Genomic DNA, 10,115 nt, shown 5'->3' with positions numbered 1-10,115 from the left:
CTCAGAGAGTCTCGGGCAAAAGTCCAAACCGGCAGTATCGGACAGTCCAGGAAGTTCTCGGGCCAGTTCTCGGACAGTCTCTTAAGGCAAGTCTCAGGCAGTTCAGCGAGTCTAGGCAGTATCCGAGCGTCTCAGGCAAAGTAGTCTCAACAGGAGGAAGAGTCTCAGGCAGTTATCATACAGTCCGGGCAGGCCCAGTCTCAGCGAGTCTCAGACAGTCTCAGGACCAGTCATCGGGCTTGTCTCGGCAGTCTCAGGCAAAGTCTCACAATCTCAGGCCCAAGTCTCGGCAGTCTTCAGACAGTCCTCAGGCAGTTCTCAGGCACGTTCACAACTCAGGCAGTCTCGGGCAGCTCAGTCAGTCTCCTCAGACCAGTCTCCGGGCCAGTCTACAGAGAATCTCATGACAGTTCAGACAGTCTCAGGCGTCTGGCAGTTCTCCGCAGTTCTCACAATCTCAGGCATAACATAAAAAGGTCTCAGGAGAATCTCAGGCGGGTCTCAGGCACAGGTCTCAGAGATAGAGAGTCTCACAGTCTCAGAGAATCTAGGGGCAAGTCTCGGGCAGTCTCAGAAGAGTCTCAGTACCAGTCTCCGACAGTTCGGGCTGTTCCTCGGGCATCCAGGCAAGTCTTCAGCAGAAAGTCTCACAATCTCAGGCAGTCTCGGGCAGGTCTCGACAGTCTCCAGGCCAGTCTCCCATTCTCAGGCCAGTCTCAGAGAACTCAGGCAGGTCTCAAGCCAGTCCAGAGAGTCTCAGGCAACAAGATCTCAGAGAATCTTCAGGTCGGTCTCAGGTCCAGTCCGTAGTCTAGAGAGTCTTCAGGCAGTCTCATAGACTCTCAGTCCGGTACTTCAGGCAAGTCTCAGAGAGTCTCAGGGCCAGTTCTCAGAGAACTCAGGCAGTCTCGTGCAGTAGTCCAAGAGAGTCTCCAGACAGTCTCAGGAAACAGTCTCGGGTGTGTCTCGGCAGTCTCAGGCCACCTTCTCACAATCTCATGCAGTCTCGGGCCGTCTCAGACAGGTCTCCGACAAGTTCTCGGGCAGTCTCAGAGAATCTTCCTCAGCCAGTCTCAGACAGTTCGGGCCAAATGGCAGGTCTCAGAGAATCTCAGACAGTCTCAGACAGTCTCAGGGAGTCTAGGCAAGTCTCACAATCTCAGGGCAGTCTCCGGAGAGTCTCTAGGGCGTCTCAGGCTTAGTCTCAGAGAAATCTCAGCTAGTCTAAGACCGTCTCAGGCAGTCTCAGAGATCATAGCTCAGGCTGTGTCATGTATGAATAGTGTGTATCCAAATCTTAATCACTTACATCACTCCCTGTGCTTCACCGGAAGAGTTTGTGGTTCCTGTGCTGCTTCTGTGTCGATCTGAACAAGTTCTTCTACCGAGAGACGGACAGCCCGACACACACCCTGTCAGGACACACACCCACAACTACCTGAACCTTAAGGTAACACACACACCACTACCTGAACCTACAGGTAACACACACACACACTACCTGAACCTTCATAGGTCAACCCACACACAACTGCAGGACACACACCACTACTGAAACTCTACAGGGTAAATCACACACACACACACCACACTGCAGACACCACACACACTACCTGACACCTTCCTAGGTTAAAACACACACACCACCAACACACTGCAGGACACACACACACTACCTGAACCTTACAGGTACCACACACAAACACACCACACTTCAGGCCACACCTACACTACCTGAACCTACAGGTAACACACACACTGCAGGACACCACACCACCCTACCTGAACATACAGGAACACCCACACACCCTACCTGAACTACAGGTAACACCACACACACACATGCAGGACACACACCCACTCCCTGAACCTACAGGTCACACACACACACTAACCTGAAACCTACAGGTAACACACACACACCTGCAGGACACACACCCACTACCTGAACCTACAGGTAAAACACCACACACACCACACACACTGCAGGAACACCACCACCACACTACCTGAACCTACAGGTGGTAACACACACACACAAACACTCCTGAAACCTAATGTAACACACACACACACTACCTGAACCTCAGGTAACACCACACACACACACCCCACTGCAGGACACCACACCACACTACCTGAACTACAGGTAACCACACACACACTTCAGGACACACACACCCTACCTGATACCTACAGGTAACCACCCACACCACACACACACTGACAGGACACCCCACACATACCTGAACCTACAGGTACCACACACACACACGCAGGGACACACAAACACTACCTGACCTACAGGGTAACACACACACACCACCACCACACCACACTATCCTTAACCTACAGGTACCACACACACACACTGCCAGGACCACACACCCACACTACCTGACCTACAGGACACACCACACACACTGCAGGACACACACCACATACCTGACCCTACAGGTAAACACACACACACACACACACTACCTGAACCTACAGGTAAACACACACCCACACACTGCAGGACCACACACCACTACCTATGAACCTACAGTGTAACACAAACACACACACACACTACCTGAACCTACAGGTAACACACACACAACACTGCAGGACACACACACACTACCTGAACCTACAGGTAACACACACACACACTGCAGGACACACACACACTACCTGAACCTACAGGTAACACACGCACACACCCACACACACCACAACACTGCAGGGACACACACACGACTAACGAAACCTAATGGGGTTAACCACACACACACACACCCTGAGGACAGGGAAGGGAAACACCACACTACACCACCTGAAACCCTAAAGGGTAACCACCCCAACACTGCAGGACACACACCACCTACTGAACCTACAGGTTAAACACCCACACACACTACCTGAACCTCACCGTAACACACACAGCACACTGCAGGGACCACACACACTAACCTGAACCCTTACAGTTAACAACACACACACAATCACACACCCCACAACACACCACACACACCACCACACTACCTGACCTAACAGGTAACCACACACACACACACACACACACTACCTGGGGGGGGGGAAAAATACAGGTAAACACACACACAACCACACTGCAGGACCACACACACACTACCTTGAACCTTATCAGGAAACACACCCACACACACACCACACACGCACTACCTGAAACCTTACAGGTAACACACACACACACACTGACCCTGTTGTTTGTTTCAGAGGAGGACGTGACGACGGGGACAGTGACCTGTCTCATGTATCCCACCAATGCATCTGGCTGTCTCCAGGTGATGACGTGGACGTTTCAGAAGGTGTGTGTTCACCTGGTGGTCAGTGGTGTTTTCATCCTGAAAAATAAATCCATCCATACATGGTCTGACGTATCTCTTTCATTTCAGCAACCAGCAACCACCACGTTCTGTCCAAACACACAAGCTGCAGAGGTTCCTCTACGTCCCCCTGAGGCTGGCTCCAGAGAAGTGAGTCATCTCCTAAGCCCCCATGTCCAAATGGTCCACTTCACAGCCAAAATAAACATGTTTACCGGCCTGGTTACAAAAAACGTTTTGGTCTCTGTAGCTAATTTCCCCGTTTTCATGACAACGTACTGAGCTAACAACAGGTTAACATCGAGTAACAACCGGCTAACAACCGGTACCCAACGAGTCTAACAACGAGCTAACAAACAAAGCTAACATCGATCTTAACCACCGGCTAACACATGTAATACAAGCTAAAAAAAGGCTAACTACGGCTAACAACAGGGCTCACAAGCTAACAACCGGCTAACTTACAAAGCTAACAACAGGCTAACTAACCAAGCTAACAACAGGTTAACTCAAGCTAACACAAGCTAAACAAAACAACAGCGTAACTACAAGCACCTACCAGGCTAACAACAGGCTAACAAAACATGCTAAACTACAAGTAACAACAGGCTAAACTACCGTAAACAACCCGGGCTACCTGCAAGCTAACCCCAGGCTAACTACAAGCTAACACAGGTTAACTACCAAGCTACACTAACAGGTTAACTACAAGCAACTACAGCTAACAACAGGCTAACAACAGGCTAACTACCGTCTAACTACAACTAACTACAGGCTAACAACAGCTAACTACAAAGCTAACAACAGGCAACTACAAGCTAACAACAGGCTAACTGGGTAACAGCTAACGTTACGCAAACCACTTTTAATGTCGACATTGACAAAAGAAATTTACTAATATTAATTGAAAACATCAACAAACAGACGAGTCTCAAACCTTCGAGTCTCAGGTCATTTATACTGTCCGGGGTCATAGTAAGACTTTCAAAATATGTAGGTAGTACTTCATTACAGTACTCTGATGTAGTTCTTACTTCTGGGCCCGTACTCTGTGTCGTAGTACTTCATTACAGTACTCTGCTGTCAGTAGTACTCTTCCTGACAGTACTCTGATGTAGGTAGTAGTCACGACAGTACTCTGGAATAGTAGTTACTCTTCATGACAGTACTCTGATGTAGTTAGTACTTCCTGACATTCCTCTGGTATAGTAGTACTCATGACAGTAACTCTGATTTAGTCGTACTTCAATTATAGTACTCTGATGTAAGTAGTACTTCACGACGTTACTCTGGTATATTAGTACTCTTCCTGACAGTACTCGAGTCGTGAGTACTTATGCCAAGTACCGATGTAGTAGTACTCATGATGCGGACTCTGATGTAGTAAGTACTTTCATTACAGTACTCTGATGTAGTAGTATCATGGACCAGTACTCTGTGTAGTAGTACTCTTCATGGACCCGTACTTGATGTTAGTAGTACTTCACGACAGTACTCTGGTATAGTAGTATCTTTCATTGCAGTACTTGATGTAGTCTTACTTCATGGCCAGTCTCTGGTGTTATAGTCGTACTTCATGACAGTTACTCTGATTGTAGTAGTACTTCATTACAGTACTCTGATTGTAGTCGACTCACGACAGACTCTGGTATAGAGTACTCTTCCATGAAAGTTACTCTGTGTATAGTACTCATGACAGTATCTCTTGTATAGTAGTACTCTTCCTGGACGGTACTGATGTAGTAGTACCTCATGACCGTACTCTGAGTAGTAGTTACTTCACGACAGTACTCTGGGTATAGTAGTTACTCTTCATGACAGTACTCTGATGTAGTAGTACTTCATTACAGTACTCGATGTAGTAGTACTTTCCATTACAGTACTCTGCTGTAGTATGTCTTCACGACAGTTACTCTGCGTATAGTAGTACTCTTTCATGACAGTACTCTGATGTAGTAGTACTTCATGACAGTACTCTGATGTAGTAGTACCTTCATGACAGTAATCTGTATAGTAGTACTTCATGACAGTTACTCTGATGTAGTAGTACTCTTACAGTCTCGATGTATTAGTACTTCATGACAGTACTCTTCATGTAGTGTACTTTATGACAGTACTCTGTGTATAGTACTTTCATGACCGTCTCTGGTGTAGTAGTACTTCATTGACAGTACTCTTGGTTAGTAGTACTTTGACAGTTACTCTGATGTAGTTTAGTACTTCATGACAGTACTTGTTATGTAGTTACTTTCAGGACAGTACTCTGATGTAGTAGTCTTCATGACAGTATCTGTGTAGTGTACTTCAGACAGTACTCTGGTTTATAGGTACTCTTCTGACAGTACTCTGAGTGTATTGTACTTCCTGACCGTACTCTGTAGTGTACTTCATGACAGTACTCTGTGTAGTAGTCCTTCTCGACAGTACTCTGGTGTAGTAGTACTTCATGACAGTACTCTATGTAGTAGTACTTTATTGACAGTCTTCTGTCGTAGTTATGACAGTACTTGTTAGTAGTACTTCATGACAGTACTCTGATGTAGTAGTACTCTTCTAGACAGTACTCTGTGTGTGTACTCATGACAGTACTCTGGTGTAGTAGTACTTCATGACAGTACTCTGGTGTAGTAGTACTTCATGACAGTACTCTGGTGTAGTAGTACTCTTCACACTCAGTCCACGTGGCATGCTGCTCCCTGGCCGTCCACAGAGGGCGCTGTTTGTTGGGTGGAGGAGACAGCACCAGCAGCCGCAGCATCACTGCCGGACTCTTCTCAGCGGACTGACCGTGCGCCTCCAGCCGTTAGTGCCTTACTGAGAGCGGGGGGACAGAGCGATGGGACACGGAGACCTGATGAACCAGGCGGAGGATGTGGCGGACCAGGTGAGCTCCTCTCTGCGGGAAAACACTCACCCTGAGCCGGCCACAGACAGGACTGGGACCCGGGCAGACGGCGGATATCTTCCGCTTCTTCCTGAACAGTAATGTAGCAGTTTAATGGACTTACAGTAATCAGATTACTGATTTAAACAACGGATGTTTGTTCTGGTAGAATAAACTTTAACTTAGTCAACTTTGACGCGCAGGCGCAGACTGTGGGAGCAGCGTTAAAGTGATTAAAACAGATTATAATGAGATTATAATGAGATTATTTGACCGCCGAGCAAAGCAGAGGCTCCTCATGACGTGATGAAGATCTCCGGTTACTTTCTACCAGGCAACAATGTCGGCCGATACACAGGGCAACTTTAAATTGACCGACTTCTAAAGGGAGTCTGGTGCAGAGATTGTTGCGCAATAATAACGGAAGCTAACGAGTGTGCCTGTGACTCGGAATGACACGACGGAGATAAATTAACATAATTAGTGATCAATGTTGATCAATGTTGATCAGTGTTGATCAATGTTGATCAGTGTTGACTGAAGCTGCTTCAGCTCTCCGGGTCGACCCGCCTCACGTCCCCGGAAATGGAGCTTCGTGAGCGGCTGCTGTCAGATGAGCAGGTCGGCAGGTTCCGGACTACAGTTGTAGTTTCCTGTTGCCACATACACACTGACTCATGCTGCTGCTGTTAGCCTCAGCTAGTCCTCACACACCGTGACAGAGCTCTGCCAACATCATTATTAAATATAAAACAACGTGAGGTCAAAGGTCGGTCCACCTGACACACAGAGTTCATCAGAACAGATAAATAAAAACAAACAAACGATTGATGACCTGATGATACTGAAACCAGAACTGAGATCAAACAAACATTAAACAAACATTAAAGTAACATTAAACAAACATTAAAGTAACATTAAAGTAACATTAAACAAACATTAAACAAACGTCAACACAGAGGCTAAAGTCAAAGCTAACATTAGCTTGTTTGCATGAAATGCTAGCAGGCTAATGTTAGCATCGACAGTGTCACGCTAACTTTAGCTGCGTGGCTAACGTCGTGCGCGGCGTTAGCCGGTGTTGTATGTAGCATCACTGGTTAACGTTAGCTTGATGCTTGCTAATGTTGCTGCTAATAAAATGTTATTTTTAGCTTTTTAAATTAGTTAGCAGCTAACATGAACCATGATGCTAACTTATGTATCGCCCAGCTCTGGTTCTGGCACGACTCTGGCTAACAAAGCTAAAAGGTCCTAGCTCATGATAGCATGCTAACAGAGTGAAGCTAAAGCTAACCAAACCAAACCCAGTGATAGTTGTGACAGAGCTGCTAACGTTAGCTTAGCATCCAGGCCTGGCTCTCGTTGTTAGCTAACGCTATGCTCTCTGTAAGGTCGTCAGTTAGCCAGACTTGCTAACGTTAGCATTGGCGGTTCTGGTTCTGTCCCCTCGTAGTTCCTGCGGGTCACCAAACACTACCTCCCCCACGTGGCCCGGCTCTGCCTGGTCAGCACCTTCCTGGAGGACGGGGTCCGGATGTGGTTCCAGTGGGCGGAGCAGAGCGAGTACATCGAGTCCACCTGGAGCTGCGGACGCTTCATCGCTAACGTGTTCGTGCTGCTCAACCTGCTGGGGCAGCTGGGTAATTAGACTGAAGCTAATGCTAACGAGAAATGTCCTGAAGGAGGCGCCAGAGGTCAACTAAACCTGTCTGTCTGTCTGTCTGTGTGTCTGTCTGTCTGTCTGCCTGTCTGTCTGTGTGTCTGTCTGTCTGTCTGTCTGTCTGTGTGTGTGTCTGTCTGTCTGTCTGTCTGTCTGTGTGTCTGTGTGTCTGTCTGTCTGTCTGTGTGTGTGTCTGTCTGTCTGTGTGTCGGTTGTTTGTGTGTATGTATGTAGGTCTGTTGTTCTGTTGTCTGTCGTCTGTCTGTGTGTTGTGTGTCTGTCGTTGTGTGGTCTGTCTGTGTGTTGTCTGTGTCTGTCTGTGTGTCTGTGTGGTCTGTCTGTCTTCTGTGGGTGTCTGTCTGTTGTGTGTCTGTGTCGTCTGGTCTGTCTGTGTGTGTCTGTCTGTCTGTGTCGTGTGTGCTTGTGTCTGTGTGGTGTGTCTGTCGTTGTCTGTCTGTCTGTCGGTCTGTCCTGTCTGTGTGTGTGTCTGTTGTCTGTCTGTGTGTCTTGTGTCTGTCTGTCTGTGTGCTCTGTGTGTGTCTTTGTGTGTGTGTGTGTGTGCTGTCTGTCGTTCTGTGTGTGTGTGTCTGCTGGTCTGTCTTGTCTGTCTGTGTGTCCTGTCTGCGTCGTCTGTCTGTCTGTCTGTCTGTGTGTCTGGTCTGTCTGTCTGTGTGTGTGTGTGTCTCTCTGTCTGTCTGTCTCTCTGTGTGTCTGCCTGTCTGTCTCTCTGTCTCTTGTTGTGTCTGCTTCGGCTGTGTCTGCCTGTCTCTGTCTTCGTCTGTCTCTCTGTCTGCCTGTCTTCTGTCTCTCTGTCTCTCTGTTGTGTGTCTGCCTGGTCTGTCTGCAGGTGGCTGTATTTTGATCCTCAGTAGAAACTTTGTCCAGTACGCCTGCTCTCTTGTTTGGGATCATCGCCCTGCAGGTAACACACACACACCTGTACCTGTCTGTCCCGTCAGGCCCGCCTCCTGTCTCCACAAAGGCTGAAGCTAACAGCTAGCAGACTTGAAGCAGCAGACTGAAGTACCGATAGCAGACTGAAGCTAACAGACTGAAGCTAACAGCTAACAGACTGAAGCTAACAGCTAGCAGACTGAAGCTAACAGACTGAAGCTAACAGCTAGCTGACTGAAGCTAACAGACTGAAGCTAAACAGACTGAAGCTAACAGCTAGCAGACTGAAGCTAACAGACTGAAGCTAACGGACTGAAGCTAACAGCTAACAGACTGAAGCTAACAGCTAGCAGACTGAAGCTAACAGACTGAAGCTAACAGACTGAAGCTAACAGCTAGCAGACTGAAGCTAACAGCTAGCAGACTGAAGCTACAGACTGAAGCTGAAAGCTAGCGACTTGAAGCTAACAGACTGAAGCTAACATGCGTGAAGCTAAACTAACAGACTGAAGCTAACAGCTAGCAGACTGAAGCTAACAGACTGAAGCTAACAGCTAGCTGACTGAAGCTAACAGCTAACAGACTGAAGCTAACAGACCTAGCAGACTGAAGCTAACAGACTGAAGTAACAGCCTAACGACTAACAGACTGAAGCTAAACAGCTGCAGACTGAGCTACGACTGAGCTACAGCTAGCAGACTGAAGCAACAGCTAGCAGACTGAATGCTCACAGACTAGCAGACTGAAGCTAAACAGACTGAAGCAACAGATGAAGCTAGCAGACTGAAGCTAACAGATGACTAGCAGATTGAGAAGCTAGCAGACTGAAGCTAACAGCTGAAAGCTAACAGCTAGCCAGATTGAAGCTAGCAGACTGAAGCTAACAGACTGAAGCTAACAGCTAGCAGACTGAAGCTAGCAGACTGAAGCTAACAGCTAGCAGACTGAAGCTAGCAGACTGAAGCTAACAGACTGAAGCTAGCAGACTGAAGCTAACAGCTAGCAGACTGAAGCTAGCAGACGTTGAAGGCTAACAGACTAGCAGATGCAGCTAACAGAGTGAAGCTAACAGATCTGAAGCTAGCAGACTGAAGCTACAACTGAAGCTAGCAGACTGAAGCTAGCAGACTGAAGCTAACGCTTACTGAAGACTTAACATACTTGAAGCAACATATACCTGAAGCTAACAGACTGAAGCTACACAGTACTGCAGCTACAGACAGAACTGACGAAGCTAATCAGCTGAAGCTAGACTGAACTAGCAAGTAACAGACTACAGCTAGCAGACTGAAGCTAACAGACTGAAGCTAACAGACTGCAG

At 47.5% G+C, this 10,115-nt stretch overlaps 1 pseudogene; it reads left to right on the top strand.

Annotated features, from left to right (window-relative positions):
• Nucleotides 1-6,050: 6,050 nt before the first annotated feature.
• Nucleotides 6,051-10,115, top strand: part of LOC113747487 (surfeit locus protein 4-like) — a 7,566-nt pseudogene continuing 3,501 nt past the window's right edge.

Source organism: Larimichthys crocea, chromosome XIII (assembly GCF_000972845.2).
Source record: "Larimichthys crocea isolate SSNF chromosome XIII, L_crocea_2.0, whole genome shotgun sequence".
Taxonomy (NCBI): domain Eukaryota; kingdom Metazoa; phylum Chordata; class Actinopteri; family Sciaenidae; genus Larimichthys; species Larimichthys crocea.
Note: the sequence above shows the minus strand (reverse complement) of the source record. Positions and strands in the feature narration are given on the sequence as shown.